At 42.7% G+C, this 16,432-nt stretch overlaps 1 protein-coding gene and 1 non-coding gene across 2 annotated transcripts in view; one reads left to right on the top strand and one right to left on the bottom strand.

Annotated features, from left to right (window-relative positions):
* The window catches only part of PRKN (parkin RBR E3 ubiquitin protein ligase), a 1,416,888-nt gene that overhangs the window by 980,603 nt on the left and 419,853 nt on the right, over nucleotides 1-16,432 (bottom strand). The gene's annotated exons all lie outside the window — the stretch shown is intronic.
* Nucleotides 32-169, top strand: LOC114809645. Its single transcript, XR_003757421.1, has one exon. It is a non-coding gene; the product is annotated as a small nucleolar RNA SNORA7 (small nucleolar RNA).

The raw sequence follows: 16,432 nt of genomic DNA, 5'->3' as shown, positions 1-16,432 counted from the left end.
CAGGGATTTCAGTATTGGTGAATGTCTTCACCTCCTCTCAGGGTGGTACCTGAAGAGTTTCCAGTACTCTACCAGTCTCAACTACGGGAGGGAGAGTCAAGCAGAGGCCTACCCCTTCCATTCCTAGCTGGGACAGTGGCTAGTGAGTGGAAGGCAGTCTGCTACAAGTCAAAACTTACCTGTGCTGCGCAGCAGAGGCACGGGAGAGAGTCAGGGGTGGATGCTCATGAGTACTGTGCGGTAGGAGGCAATGGTAAATCGCTTCCATATTTTTATTAAGAAAACCCTATGGATCCACTACCAGAGAGATTGCTGATGGAGGTGGAGTGTTATGGAGAGATGTGTCCATGGCGTCGCTATGGGTTGAGATGACTTGACAGCATAAGACAAGAATGCGTTCACACTCCCTATTCATTAGCATTAAGGAGGAAACAAACTGTAATTGTAAACAGTTATAATTGAGTTATCTTTGTCATGCAAATGATTTACTAATACAGTAGCCAAGGAAGCACAAGAATGCTAGGGGACATGAGTGGGTGCCTCAGGTGGACTTAAAGGGCAGATTGAGAAGCAACCGTGGCCTCGTGGATAGTGCACAGGTTTGGATGTCGGAAGGACATGGGTTCCAATCCTGGTTTCGCCACTCCTCTGTTGTGTGACCTTGGGCAAGTCACTTTACTTTTCTGTACCTCAGTTTCCTCATTTGTCAAAAGGGGATTAAGAGTGTGAGCCCCATGTGGCATAGGGACTGTGTCCAACCTAATTATCTTGTATCTTTTCCAGCGCTTAATAAAGTGCCTGGCACATAGTAAGCACTTAACATATACCATTAACAACAACTGCCTGATGCCTAGCCATGGTAAATCAGAGTCATTCAAATCTGCATCCCAAGATAGCCCGAATGGAATACAAAATATCCCAAATGGATACTCACAATCATCCACTGGAAGCTATCTCTGAGGAAACAAAACTATTTAACAAAGAGACAAGAAGTCTGCAGTGGAGAAAATCACTATTTTCAACAAAGCAAAGGCTTAGGAAAGTGAGTCACTGTCTTCCATTTCCTTAAGGGCAAATCAAGAGAAAATGGGCTGTAGTTCGGCAAGGAGGATGTATTAGAGATATAAAGAAGGATTTTTCTGGCACTGAGAGGTGTTAAACACTGGATTGAACAATGAATTGAGGTTGTGGAAATTCCTTACCTGGAGGTTTTAAAAGAAGGATAGACTCTCACTCGTCTAAGACAGTTCAGCATGGCCCTGTTATTAAGGCAGTTCAGGGTAAAGAAAAAATTACTTGGAAAGGACATTTAAAATAGAGACAATAACAACATATTCACATATTGAACTTAGTATGCTTTCCCAGACGGGTTTATTGCCAAATTTTATGGAAGCAATTGCATATGTATTATCCTGAGAGGATAATTCTCCATTTTATAAATCATTTACTGTGTTTCTGCAATGCCAGTGCATATGCTCAATGTATTTGTTAGGAAAATATATTCTCTTATGAAAAAGTGCTAGTGGAAACCAAAAGAAATGGGTGGGATTGCCATTGAACGCTTAATGTATAGAAGTTGTGTTTATGTACTTGGTGAGAGCAAGAGGAACACTAAAAAGAAATGGTTACCCTCTGAAGATTTTACAATGAAATATGTTGGGTGCAAAAATCATTTCAAAAGCAATCTGTCCAAGTACTTACCCTTGCAAACTAAGAAATGAATAAAAATAAAGATAGCCCTCCTGAGTTTTGGCGGGCTTTTTTGTTTTTTTTCCTAGGAAAATTAAACAGTGAGTGGGCTCAGCATTTCAACTGAGAGAATTGTAAGATTTATCAAATATAATTCATGATCTGCATTAGGTAGAAGGATGTTGACTGTGGGCTTTGAGAATATATTAACCCGTACTGTGTCTGCCTAGTGGAACATCAGACAATGTAGTTCCTCATGATCTGATTAATGCACTAAACAACTGTGTGGCCTAGTTGATAGAGCACAGGCCAAAGATTCAGAAGGACCTGGATCCCAGGTCTCCCACTCGTCTGCTCTGTAAACTTTGGCAAGTCACTTCACTTCTCCGTGCCTCAGTTACCTCATCTGTAAAATGGGGATTAAGACTGTGAGCCCCATATAGACATTAACTGTGTCCAACCTGATTAGCTTGTATCTACCCCAGTGCTTCGTACCTGGTTCACAGTAAGCACTTAACGATTGAATACCATTAAAAAAAACTCCCAGGCATAGGAGTATCTTTGTCAATGCCCATACCAGGGAAACAATGCAAGCACAAAATGAGCAGGACAATATCTAGTAGGCTCCAGGGTTCCTCTGGGAATAAATATCAGTATTTCAAAACCTTGGGCCCAGCCTAAAAGTGAAATTTTCTCAGTCAGGGAAGAATTTGGGGACATTTTGGGGAGAAGGAAATTCTTGTTCAAAAATTGGAAGTGTATGAAGCCAGAAGAAGAAACTTGAAAGCACCAGCATGGCCTAGTGAAAGGCCTCTGGGACTCAGAAGACCTGGATTCTAATCCCTGTTTTGGGAATTGTTTGCGATGTGATCATAGGCAAGTAACCATGGGACAGAGATGGTGTCCAACCTCGTATCTACCTCAATGCTTGGAACAGTGCTTGGCACAAAGGAAGTTATGAAGAAATACCATAATCGTTATTACTAATTCAGTGCCATATACATAGAAGATGCCTGACAGAGTGTTATGGTCAGCCTCAGAAATCATCTCAGGAGATGGGGACTCAGGCTTAGCAAATGGATGAATAGGAAGCTTTGACTTAGGGAGACTGAAGAACAAGTGTGAGGCGTAAGCTTGTTATGGACAGGAATGTGACTGCTAATTCTGCTGTACTGTACTCCCCCAAGCACTTAGTACAGTGGTCTGCACATAGTAATCACTCAATATATATGATTGGTAATAATAATGTTTAAGTACATACTATGTATTAAACGCTGTTCTAAGTGCAGGGATAGACACAAAATAATCAGGAGGTTGGGTACAGTTCCTGTCCCACATGGAGTTTCCATGTTGGAGGAAGCGGGATTTAATCCCCATGCTACAGGTGAGGCCCAGAGAAGTGAAGTGACTCACCCACGTTCACATGGTAGACAAGTGGCAGAGTCAGGATTAGAACCTGAGTCCTCCAGCCCCTGGATCTTTCCACTAGATCACACAGTTTTATTGAGCACTTACCGTGGGCAGTACTAAGCATTTGGGAAGGTACAATACCATAGAGTTAGGAGACTCGATCAGAGTAGGTAGTTGTGATCCCTGCCCACGAGCAATTAATACTCTACAGGAGAGAGGGAAAGGGAGAAGGAGAATGGAGAAAGGGGAATGGGGTGATGGAGAAATCAAGAGGGGAGAGAGGGAGAGTGGGAGTGAATTTGCTGTGGACAGGGAATGTGTTATATTATATTGTTCTATCGTACTTTCTCAAGCGCTTAACACTGTGCTCTGTACACAGTAAGCACTCAGTAAATACAATTAACTGACTTACTGAATGATTTACTGCCACCATGCCTTCTGTTTTCCCTCACTGTTGCCACTGTAGGGCTAACAAGACTCTCACTGGGGCATGCAGGGTAATGTTTCCCCTGCCCACAGAAGTCCAAAAAGTCCAAAATTCATGACTTCTCTATGAAAATCATGATGTCTCTTTTTGGTGTGTGTGCTTTTTGTTATATGCTCATTCATTCATTCAATAGTATTTATTGAGCACTTACTATGTGTAGAGCACTGTACTAAGTGCTTGGAATGTATAAATCAGCAACAGATAGAAACAGTCCCTGCCCTTTGATGGGCTTACAGTCTAATCGGGGGAGACAGACAGACAAAAACAATAGCAATAAATAGAATCAAGGGGATGAACATCTCATTAAAACAATAGCAAATAAATGGAATCAAGATGATGTACATCTCATTAACAAAATAAATAAGGTGATGAAGATATATACAGTTGAGCGGACGAGTACAGTGCTGAGGGGATGGGAAGGGAGAGGGGGAGGAGCAGAGGGAAACGGGGGGAAAAGAGTGTTTAGCTGCGGAGAGGTGAAGGGGGGGTAGAGGGAGCAGAGGGAAAAGGGGAGCTCAGTAAGCCTCATCACATTTTCTTGTAGTCTGTGTTGAGCTGAAACCTCTGGGGATCACCAAAGGTTGACCAGTATGGAGCTTGGGGGGGGGGGGGGTGTCTTCTGGAGATTGCTCCAGATAAGAACTCTGCGCAGAACACTGGGCCAAAAGCACACTGTGGAGATGCCATGACCTTCTGGGGAAAACGGGGAGCTTTGTTTGCCCCAGGTTTACGCCAGGTTCTGTGCTTGACAGAAGGAGGCCAGTCTACAGGAGGAGTAATGTGACAGTGTAAAGAGCATGAGCTTGGGACTCAGAGGCCATGAGTTCCAATCCCGGCTCTGCCACTTATCTGTTGTGTGACCTTGGGCAAGTCATTTAACTTCTCTGTGCCTCAGTTACCTCATCTGTAAAATGGGGATTAAGACTATGAGCCCCACGTGGAGTACCTGATTACCCTTTAACTATCCCAGTGGTTAGAACAGTGTTTGGCACATAGTAAATGCTTAACAAATACCATAAGTATTATTATTATTACAGGGTAGCCAAACGGCTACAGATATAACAACGATAATTGTGGTATTTGTGAAATGCTAAGTACCAAGCACTGTACTAAGCGCTGGGATAGGAGCAATACCATTAGATCGGACACAATCAGTGTCCCACAGTGGGATCAGACTCAGAGTCTGGGAGGATATTGGGACAGGTATTCCTCTGGACTGTAAGCTCAATGTGGCAGGGAATGTGTCTGTTAAATTATACTCCCCCCAATGTTTAGTGCAGTGCTCGGCACACAATAAGAATTAGACAAATACAAATGACTGCTATTTAATCCCCGTTTTACAGATGAGGAAACTGAGGCACAGAAACATGACTTGCCTGAAATCATATAGTAGGCAGGTGAGAGAGAAGGAGTTAGAGTGGGGAATCTCCTGACTCTCTGGCCCATGTTCTTTCCACTGGGCCAAGCTGTTTGTTCCTGCCTTAACAGACAGTTTTGTGCATCCTGAAAGGTAGAGGGAGGAGGAAGGAGGAGAAGCTAAGGTGATGGATCACCTTTTAAAGGGAGCAGCAATTCCCGACTTCATCAAGCACAGGCTCAAGCTCGATACAAAGGCATGTATTTACTCTCCCTCAAATCCCCTCATGTTGATTCTCATGCAAAATCTCCTGGGTTTTATGGTAATAGGATTCCCTAATTGATGGTTTGGTTTGTAAATTGATCTTGGTAAGGTGGATAATTATTTTTCCATGTTTCAGAGAATAGATATTTCTTACTATTCTTGAAATCTTTCTTGTTACACCCCTTTTTTTTTTCCAATTAACTCTGAACATTCTGACACAAATCAGTGTCCAGCTGCTTTGAGCAAATACCCGGCGATGGCTTTTATTACTTCCCCTCAGGGAAGTACTCTATAATCAATCGAGCAAAGGTATTGAATGTTTACTGTGGGCAGAGCATTGTACTAAGCACTGAGGAGAATACACTTTAATGGAGTTGGTAGGCACATTGACTGCCATAACGCCAAGACAGGATCTGATCCTGGCCTCTCTCCAGTGATGTGAGTCTGTCGGGGATTCTTCAGTGGACCGATCCGAGATGAGAAAAACTTGCTTTGCTGTTCTTCTCACCTAGATGGAGACGCCAAGCTAGATCAATGTGTAGGATGCTGCTTAGGGACTCAGTCATAGGTCCTTCAGAAGGAGTGCCCAGGGATGTGTTCGATCAATCGATGGTATTGTTTGAGCACTTACTGTGTTTAGAGCATTGTACTAAGTACTTGGGAGAATACAGTATAATAAAGTTGGTAGGCATGCTTCCTGATCACAAGGAGCTTAACGTCTACAGGAAGTGGCAAGTCCTCTGTCAATGCAGTAATAATAATAATAATTGAAATTGTCAAGTGCTGACTGTATGTCAAACACTGTAATAATAATAATAATGATAATGGTATTTGTTAAGCGCTTACTATGTGCCAAGCACTAAGTGCTGGGGTAGATACAAGGTAATCAGGTTGTCCCAGGTGGGACTCACAGTCTTAATCTCCATTTTAAAGATGTGGTAACTGAGGCACAGAGAAGCTAAGTGACTTGCCCAAGGTCACACAGCTGACAAGTGGTAGAGCCAAGATTAGAACCCATGTCCTCTGACTCCCAAGCCCGGGCTCTTCCTACTAAGCCATGCTGCTGCTAGAATGCAATCATGTTATCACACTTTAGGAAGTTTGTACTGTACTAAGCTGTACTAAGTGCTGGGATAAATACAAGATAGTCAGGTCCCACAGCGGGCTCAGAGACTAAGTAAGAGGGAGAATAGGTATGGCATCCCCATTTTGCAGATGAGCGAACTGTGGCATGGTTTGTTAAGTGAAGTGACTTGCCCAAGGTAATACTGCATGCACATAGCCATGAGAAGCAAAAGGGCATAGAGGATACAGCCCAGGCCTGGAAGTCAGAAGGACCGGGGTTCTAAGCCCAGCTTTTCCACTTGCCTGCTTTATGACCTTGGGCAAATCACTTAGTTTCTCTTTTCCTCAGTTCCTTCATCTGTAAAATGGGAATTCCGAGTGTGAATCCCTGTGGGACATGGACTGTGTCCAACCTGATTAACTTGTATCTACCCCAGTACTTAGTAATAATAATAATAATGTTGGTATTTGTTAAGCGCTTACTATGTGCAGAGCACGGTTCTAAGCGCTGGGGGTGATACAGGGTAATCGGGTTGTCCCACATGAGGCTCACAGTTAATCCCCATTTTACAGATGAGGTCACTGAGGCCCAGAGAAGTGAAGTGACTTGCCCACAGTCACACAGCTGACAAGTGGCGGAGCCAGGAGTCGAACCCATGACCTCTGACTCCCAAGCCCGGGCTCTTTCCACTGAGCCACGCTGCTTCCCGTATAGCACCTGGTACATAGTAAGTACTTAACAAATACATTTAAAGAAAAAAGAAAAAGCAGGATAACTGGAATTAGAGCCCAGGAACTGACTTTTAGGCCTGGGCTCTTTTCACTAGGCCCCAGTACAGGTCACAGGGACAGTCCTTAGGGCTATCTTAACTATGCCACACAAAAAAAATTTTCTGGAACTCAAAGTGGGAAGGGGCCAAGGTTTCTGGAGTGGGGAGAAAGAGCTAAAAGAGGGAAGGAGACTTTTCAGGGGTGAATCCAGTGGTCCAAGATTAGGGAAGAGAAAAAGATCAAAGGGAAATGGTAAGGAGAGACAAACAAAAAAGAGAGAGACAGAGGTAACAGTGAGATCGGGTGCATGGATTGCAAAGTCAGTCAGAGAATAAGGAACGGTATCACACTGTGTTGTGTCCCTAAAATGACCTCAAAAAAGAGGACCCCAGTAACCAATGTCTTTGTGAAGCATATGATGAAGCACCTAGCTCCCACCTACAAACACTTCCCACTAGGGAGGAATTCACTTACGCGTTACTTGTGGGTTACCTTAAGTGCTGGTTGGTTATGTGTTACTGGTGATGGTGGACAGGGGACAAGTCCAGGGATCAATTTCTAGTGCTGGTGGCAGTGGTAGTGGACTAGGAGAGTCCTGACAGTCTAGAGTCCAAAGGGTACCTGAAAAATTCAGATCGGATGACTTTCTTAGCTCCCGTCAGGTCTGAGGTGAGCGATGCACTGTAGGAAAGGACCAAAGATTGCTCTATCTGCTGTGGCTGAGCTTCCAGCCACTGACATGGTCCTGCCAACCTGGTTGAAAGAGGGACACCCGCATGCCCCAGAGACCATTTTCAGAGTTGTGAGAGAGGGACTCTCATTGACTTGCCCAATAAGGGTTGCTGGGTCACCTTTCTTAGGGAGAGCAAGGACCACAGCCTGAAGATCTTGGTGATTGACTTGGCTCCTGCCAACACTGGGCCAAGGGTTCCCTAGGAGTTATGTAAGCTAAACTTGGAGAATCCTGACAGCCTAGATCTTACGGTGGGGGGAAGGGGATGAGAGGGAGGGGGGGCCTGAAAAAATCAGGTTAGGTTGTCTAATGAGTTTCTCAGCTGCTCTCTAGTCTGAGGTAACCCATACATTATGGGAAAGGACCAAAGATAGCTCTATCCTCTGTGGTCACTCTTTCATCTTACTTATTGAGCGCTTACTATGTGCAAAGCACTTGGGAGAGTACGCCATAAAAATAAACAGATACATTCCCTGCCCATAATGATCTCATAGCCTATACCATGGATTGTTAAATAGAGGAAGAACTTGTTTGTTTGTTTTATGGTACTTGTTCAGCACTTATTATGTGTCAATCACTGTTCTAAGAGCTGGAGTAGATACAAGTTAATTAGGCCAGTCCCATATGGGGACTCACAGTCTTAAGTAGGAGAAGAAGGGAGGCAGACGTATTCAATCTAAGCAGAGATTCTAGGTCAGTGCCAATAATAAAAGAAAAAAACAATAAAGCATTTTATTTTCTGTCTACCTATAATATGGACATTGATCTAAGTGCTGCAAAATCCATTTCTCAAACTTGAAAATAGTTCTTGCAATGGGAAATACCTAAAAAGAAAATGGAAACTTGCTTTATTCAATCATTACCTGATGGAGCTATCTTTCTGATTCAAATTATTTTAAGCAAGTTATTTCTAAATGATATTATTTCTGTGGAAAAGCCAGTCTTTTTCTTTATAAAAGAGCAGAAATATCAATGCTATAGGAGCATTTGCTTTGATGCCTTGGAATTTTTTTTATTTTTCAATAGTAATTAAGTGCTTACTATGTGCCAGGCAGTGTACTAAGCGGCGGGGTAGATACAAGCTAATCAGGTTGGAACAGTCCATGTCCCATGTGGGGCAATCAGTCTTAATCCCCATTTTACAGATGATGTACTTGAGGCACAGGGAAATTAAGTGAGTTGCCCAAGTTCACACAGCAGGAAAGTGGCAGAGCTGGGATTAGCTTGTTGTGGTCAGGGAATGTGTCTATTTATTGTTGTACTGTTATTATTGTTGTACTGTACTCTCCCAAGTGCTTAGTACAGTGCTCTGCACCCAGTAAGTGCTCAATACAATTGAATGGATGAACCTAGGTCTTCCGACTCCCATGTCTGTGCTCTTTCCACTAGGCCATGCTGCATCTCTTTAGGTATCTATAGATCTATACTGGCAAAAAAGAGCTAAACGTTCTCAGCATTCTGTTACTTAAGCAGTAAACGGATCAGTGAGGAAATCAAAAACGCCATGAAGAAAGCCAGCATGCCATTTGGCAGGGTGTTGAATGGAATGTAACGGTACCGTGGTGTCAGGGTTCTGACCAAACTAAAGGATCTCCAGAGCTGTTTGCCTCATCAACTCCCTGGCTATAAGATCTAAATCCCACATACACACCACATCCAAACTCCTAGAGCCGTTCCATCTGTATCACCTGTAAGCTACATTCAACCACAAATGGCATTCCAAGGCCAAAAATAACAGAGTCCCAGAATGCAGTCAGTTTCTCATCCTTGAAGCTTGGCTCACCTCAACAGAGCTGAGGTGGGTGGGACATGTGAGGGTGACAGGAGGATATGCAGAAAGCTGAAAGGTGAGCTGAAATTGTGCGATCAGAAGCAGATTTCAATGATTCTGTAACTCAAAGTTGTAGAAAATACTGCTTCCCAGCTGAAAACCAGGAGTGAACTGCCACAGACAGAGCAGCGTGGCACTCTGCAGTCAAGAATGGAGCAGTTCTTTTTTGAACAGCACCTTTTTAGGATTATAAGATAAGGAAGCAAAAGCCCAAATAGTGCCAGGCCCTGAAAACACAAACACGTCCACACGAAGGACAGTCTGTGTGAGCACAGTGACATTGAGACTGTGGACCTTGCACTGGCCTCTTCAGACAGATACACACATACACACAAACACACAGCAAATTATACACATAAGGGTGAATTTCTCCTTCCACCAAAATACAAATTATACACACACACATCGAGAAAAATTTCTTCTTCAAAAAGCAAATCATACACAGGTGCACACTCACACCACAGATGAATTTCTCCTTCAGAGAACAAATCCCAAACACATGCACTTTCCTGCTACCACGTTAATCCAAACACTTCTCCTATCTACCTTGATTACTCTATCTGCCAGCCTCCTTGTTGACCTCCCTGATTCCTGTCTCTCCCCTCCAGTCCATATTTCATTCTGCTGCCAGGATCATTTTTCGACAAAACCGTTCAAGACGTTGCCCCACTCCTCAAGAAAATCCATTGGTTGCCCATCTAACTCCATATCAAACAGAAACTCCTCATCATCGGCTTCAAAGCAATCAGTTTCCTTGCCCCCTCCTACCTTACCCTGCTACTCTCCTATAGCCCTGCCCACATACTTTGCTACTTGTCTATCTTGCCACTGACCTCTCAGCCACATCCTTCTTCTGGCTTGGAATGCCCTTCTTTTTCATATCTGACAGAAAATTACTCTCCCCATCGTCAAAACCTTATTGAAGACACATCTCCAAAGGGCCCTCCTTGACTAGGCCCTCCTTTCCTCTTCTCCCACTCCCTTCTGCATTCCCTTGACATGCTCCCATTATACATTCCCCCACCAGTCTGGAAGCACTTATGTACATATCGATAATTTTATTTATCTGTCTGTCTCCCCTTCTCGACTGCAAGATCACTGTGGTCAGGGAATGAGTCTGTTATACTAGAACACTTTCTATTGTACTCCCCCAAGCAGTTAATACAGTGCTCTGAACACAATAACCACTCCATAAATACGATTAATTGACTGACTCATACCGTAGGTGAATATGTCCTTTAAAGAACAAATTGTACATATGCTCACACTGCAATTAATTAGAGAAGAAGTGTGGCTTAGGGGGATAGAACATGGACCTGGGAGTCAAAAGACCTGGGTTCTAATTGCAGCTCTTCCACTGCTGCTGTTTGACCTTGAGCAAGTCACTTCACTTCTCTGGGCCTCAGTTACTGCATCCGTAAAATGGGGATTAAGACTGTGAGTCCCAAGAGGGATAGGGACTGAGTCCAACCTGCTTAACTTGTATCTACTCCAGCTCTTAGTAAGCACCTAAAAAGTACCATAATTATTATTATCATTCACCTTCAAAACAAATTACATATCTCACACACAATTATATATAAAATATTCCAAGACAGAAGCTATTTAAACATCTGCTAGCCGGCGTTAATGTATTTTTTTAATCGACTGAGTAGGAAAAAAACATCATGGACTGCCTCAGGCTCTAAGCTGTGGCAGTTCAATGCTCACACTCCCTTTGGACAGAGATAATTTAGGTCTCTTGATTTTACGCTGCCATGGGTGGAGTCAAGTCATGCACAGGACTGTGAGCCCATTTTTGGGCAAGGATTGACCCTATATGTTGCTAAATTGTACATTCCAAGCTCTTAGTACAGTGCTCTGCACACAGTAAGCGCTCAATAAATACAATTGAATGAATGAATGAATCAGCATCTGATAAACTCCAAATAGTCACATTATCAAAACTATCATATCAGGCAATCAATCAATTCAATGAATGCTATTTGTTGAGCATTTACTGTGTGCAAAATGTTGTATTAAGTACTTGGGAAAGTACAACTGGAGGAAACGTAAATATTTGATAGGAGTCCATGAATCCCAAAATGGCAGCCAAATCAAGCAGGGCACTCAAGGTCAAACTCCTAGAACATGAAGCATCTGATGAGAAATCTAAAGGGAACCCACAATGAAGCCATCAATAAATCATTTTTATGAGCGATTTCTCTGGGCAGAGCACTGTACTAAGCTCTTGGGAAAGTGCGATAAAACAGAGTTGGCAGACACGTTCCCTCTTCCTCACAACAAGCTTTCAGTCTAGAATGGGAGAAAGACATTAAAGTAAATACATCATGGATACGTATATTAGTGCTGTGGGTCTGAAGAAGAGGTGAATAAAGGGTGCAAATCCAAGTTTAAGGGAGATACAGAAGGGAGTGGAAGAAGAAGAAATGAGGGTTTACGCAGGGAACATCTCTTGGGGTAGATGTGGTTTTAATAAGGTTTTGAAGTTGGGGAGAATGATCATTTGAGTAATCACCTTCAGGAATGAGGATAACCCTCATTTACTCCTGGCTTTCCCTCCCAAAGGAAAACTCATTAAATAAGGAATCACGTAAATGAGAGCATCAATTAGGACAGCACTTAGTTCAGTATGCTGCACACTGTATACATTCAATAAATACTATTAATGGATCACAAAATAAAGACAATCAGAGGAGAGATTAATGTACAAGTATGGAGATATAAGTACATACAGGATTTTTTTTCCATGCAAACATGATGGAATGGAATGTTAGCTATACATAATTTTCTTCGGCTACCATCTAATTCCTGGAAAGGATTTTTACCTGTATACATGTTCTTTCTCCCTCCCTCTCTCTCCTTCTTTACAATTATATTTGTATACAAATTGATTAGAAAAGCAGCATGGCCTAATAGAGAAAGCATGGCCCTGTGAGTCAGAAGGACGTGGATTCTAATCCCGACTCCACTATCTGTTGTGTGACCATGGGCAATTCACTTAACTTCTCTGTGCCTCAGTTTTCTCAACAGCAAAATGATGATGACGGTACTTATTAAGTGCTTACTATATGCCAAGCAGTGTTCTAAGCGCTGGATAATGATGATATTTGTTAAGCACTTACTTTGGGCCAGGCACTGTACTAAGCACTGGGGTGGATATAAGCAAATCAAGTCCCATGGAGCTCACAGTCTCAATCCCCATTTCGCAGAGTGGCTCAGCGGAAAGAGCACGGGTTTGGGAGTCAGAGGTGATGGGTTCGAATCCCGGCTCTGCCACTTGTCAGTTGTGTGACTGTGGGCAAGTCACTTAACTTCTCTGTGCCTCAGTTACCTCATCTGTAAAATGGGCATTAAGACTATGAGCCTCACATGGGACAACCTAATTACCCTGTATCTAACCCAGCGCTTAGAACAGTGTTCTGCACATAGTAAGCACTTAACAAACACCAACATTATTATTACAGATGAGGTAACTGAGGCACAGAGAAGTTAAGTGACTTGCCCAGGGTCACACAGCAGACAAGTGGCAGAACTGGAATTAGGACCCACGTCCTATGATTCCCAAGCCCATGCTCTTTCCACTAAGCCATATAAAATGGGGATACCCATTCCTGTTCTCCTTCTTACCTAGACTGTGCAGCCCATGTGGGACAGAGAGACTATGTCTGATTCATTCATTCAATAGTATTTATTGAGCGCTTACTATGTGCAGAGCACTGTACTAAGCGCTTGGAATGTACAAATCAGCAACAGATAGAGACAGTCCCTGCCCTTTGACGGGCTTACAGTCTAATCATGATGTTGGTATTTGTAAAGCGCTTACTATGTGCAGAGTACTGTTCTAAGCGCTGGGGGAGATACAGGGTGATCAGGTTGTCCCACGTGGGACTCAAAGTTTGAATCCCCATTTTACAGATGAGGGAACTGAGGCCCAGAGAAGTTAAGTGACTTGCCCACAGTCACACAGCTGCCAAGTGGCAGAGCTGGGATTCGAACCCATGACCTCTGACTCCAAAGCCCGTGTTCTTTCCACTGAGCCAAGCTGCTTCTCACCTACCCCAGCACTTACAACAGTATTTGACGCATAGTAAGCACTCAATAAATGCCTTGAAAGAGAGAGGGAGAGAGAGAGAAGTGGGGTTAATGAAGAACTTCCAGCACAAATACATGGAAAGGCTTTTCTTTCTGTGTTTATAATGGGAATATCAGCTCCAGCAAGTGGCAAGCATATTCATTATGGCAAAGGCCAATCTTTACATGCCCACAGTGTGGAATGGAATATTTATTCTCTGTTTCTCTGAACTCACTGGCTTCAAATATCCATCTAATATGAGCTACTGCCCTTCTGCTGTAATCTCTCTGCAACTGCTTTCCTTCTTCCTCTTTTCTCTTATTGTGGAAAATGAGGGTCATTACTACACTGAATACTGATCAGAAGAGAAAAATACAAAAGTTTCAGTTAGAGTGAGTCTATGGTAATTTACCAGTCAGTTAATATTCCTTATCACATCAATCACTTAATCCTATGGGACAAGCTCCTTTTGCAATGAAATGGGAAGATGGGGTTATTTTAAATGTGGAATGAGTAATATGAATTTCTTTATGCTTTCCAGAAGTTTTTTTTAAAGAATGAACTTTCCCTGACAGCTTTAACTGTTTATGGATTCTGCTTGCTTTTTATTTTTCCATCTGAACTTTTACTCAGCCTATGGATCATTAGAGAGACAGAATTAGAAATTAATCTTTATTGAAAATTTTTCATATTTTTCTTGTCCCCAGTGTACACCCATATGAGGAAAAACGATTAAAAGTGTTCACCTCATTGGTTCACAATAGACTGAGGTTGAATTTGCATGTAAATACACCCAATCCTTTCCACAAAATAAAAAAAATACAATTCCTGAAAATATCATTAGTTTGAAGTGCACCAGCAACAGCTTTCTTTTTTAGTTCAACATAAAGGGGATTGGTGACCTAATTGTGGAGTTGTTTCCGGTCTGGCTAAAAAGTCTTTGTTTGAGCCCACATGGGCCGACATGTATGAGAAGCAGCATGGCTTAATGGAAAGGGCCTGGGCTTGAGTGTCAGAGGTCATGGGTTCTAATTCCAGCTCTTCCACTTGTCAGCTGTGTGGCTTTGGGCAAGTCACTTAACTTCTCTGTGCCTCAGTTACCTCATGTGGAAAATAGGGATGAATAATGTGAGCCCCAAGTGGGACAACCTGATTACCCTGTATCTACCCCAGTGCTTAGGACAGTACATGGCTCAGTGGAAAAGAGCCTGGGCTTTGGAGTCAGAGGTCATGAGTTCGACTCCTGGCTTTGCCACTTGTCAGCTGTGTGACTGTGGGCAAGTCACTTCACTTCTCTGGGCCTCAGTTACCTCATCTGTAAAATGGAGATGAAGACTGTGAGCCTCACGTGGGTCAACCTGATTACCCTGTATCCACCCCAGCACTTAGAACAGTGCTCTGCACATAGTAAGCGCTTAACAAATACCAACATTATTACTATTATTACTTGGCACATAGTAAGCGCTTAACAAATACCATCATCATTATTATTATGAATTTTTATCCCTGCTTGACCCTAGAATCTGCTTGACAGGCACCTCTATCGCAGGACCTTGCCATCAAAGCTGCTCTTCCCGGCAAGTGGGAGAATTTTCCCATGCGAATTTTGGCGGAAAAAAAATCCTTTCCCCAAATACTCTTAACCAGACCAGATTTGGCCAATGATGATTCTGAGAGGAAATTGAATTTTGGGTTCTGCTCTAAGGATAGACTTGCTTTAAAGATTAAGCAACTTCTCTCTTCTTTATTTTCTGACTTACATTTCACCCATTTTTCTAACATATATATGCATATATATATCAATTATTTCACCATTGTTTTCCTCTCCCTTTGACTTATTCCAGCAGGAGGAAGGGTGTATGAGGAGGATAGAAAGAGAAGAGAATGGAGCAGGAGTGAAAATAAGAACTAAAACGATTGTTTTTGTATCAAACCAATGATCCATCCAGTCCAGTACTTTACCTTTGACAGAGGAAACTGAATCAATCTTAATTATTGAGTGCTTACTGTGTGCAGAGGACTGTACTTGGGGGAGTACAATATGACAGTATAACACATTCCCTGATCACGACGAGCTTATGTTCTAGAGGAGCTTACAGTTTGAATATTTGGAGAAACCCCATGAAGTATTGCATATCTATCCATAGGGTTAGCTTTATACTCCCTAATAGCGCTAGCCTTTTTTTCAAGGAACCCATTACCAACATTGCATTTATTCAAATGAATGGCTTTATGATTCTCTCCCCACTATCAAACCTCACCTCTCTCTCACCACAGTCCAGTCCAGACGCTTCCCTCTATTAACCCCAACCTACTCAATATGCCTCACCCACGTCTCTCTCACCATCAATATCTTGTTCACACCCTTGCTCCTGTGTGAACTCCCTTCCTCTTCATCTGTGACAGACCATCACTTTCCCCATCTTCAAGGCCCTGCTAAAATCACATCTCCTCCAGGAAGCCTTCCCTGGCTAATTTCTCATCTTGCTTTCATTTCTCTCCCTTCTGCATCACCTATGTTTTTCAAGCAGTACACCTTAAGAACTTAGGTACAACCCCTACAACACACACACACACACACACACAGAATTTACAGACATATCCCTATAATAGGTAATTTTTGTTACCTGAATATTATTTTAATGGGTCTCCCCTTCCAGACTGTAAGCTCCCTGAGGGCAGCGATCATGTCTACTTAAACCACTGTATTCTCTCATTGCATTTATTTGTTTTTATTGAGCACTTATTGT

Source organism: Ornithorhynchus anatinus, chromosome 2, assembly GCF_004115215.2.
Source record: "Ornithorhynchus anatinus isolate Pmale09 chromosome 2, mOrnAna1.pri.v4, whole genome shotgun sequence".
Taxonomy (NCBI): Eukaryota; Metazoa; Chordata; class Mammalia; order Monotremata; family Ornithorhynchidae; genus Ornithorhynchus; species Ornithorhynchus anatinus.
This window is presented reverse-complemented; position numbering and strand designations above follow the sequence as displayed.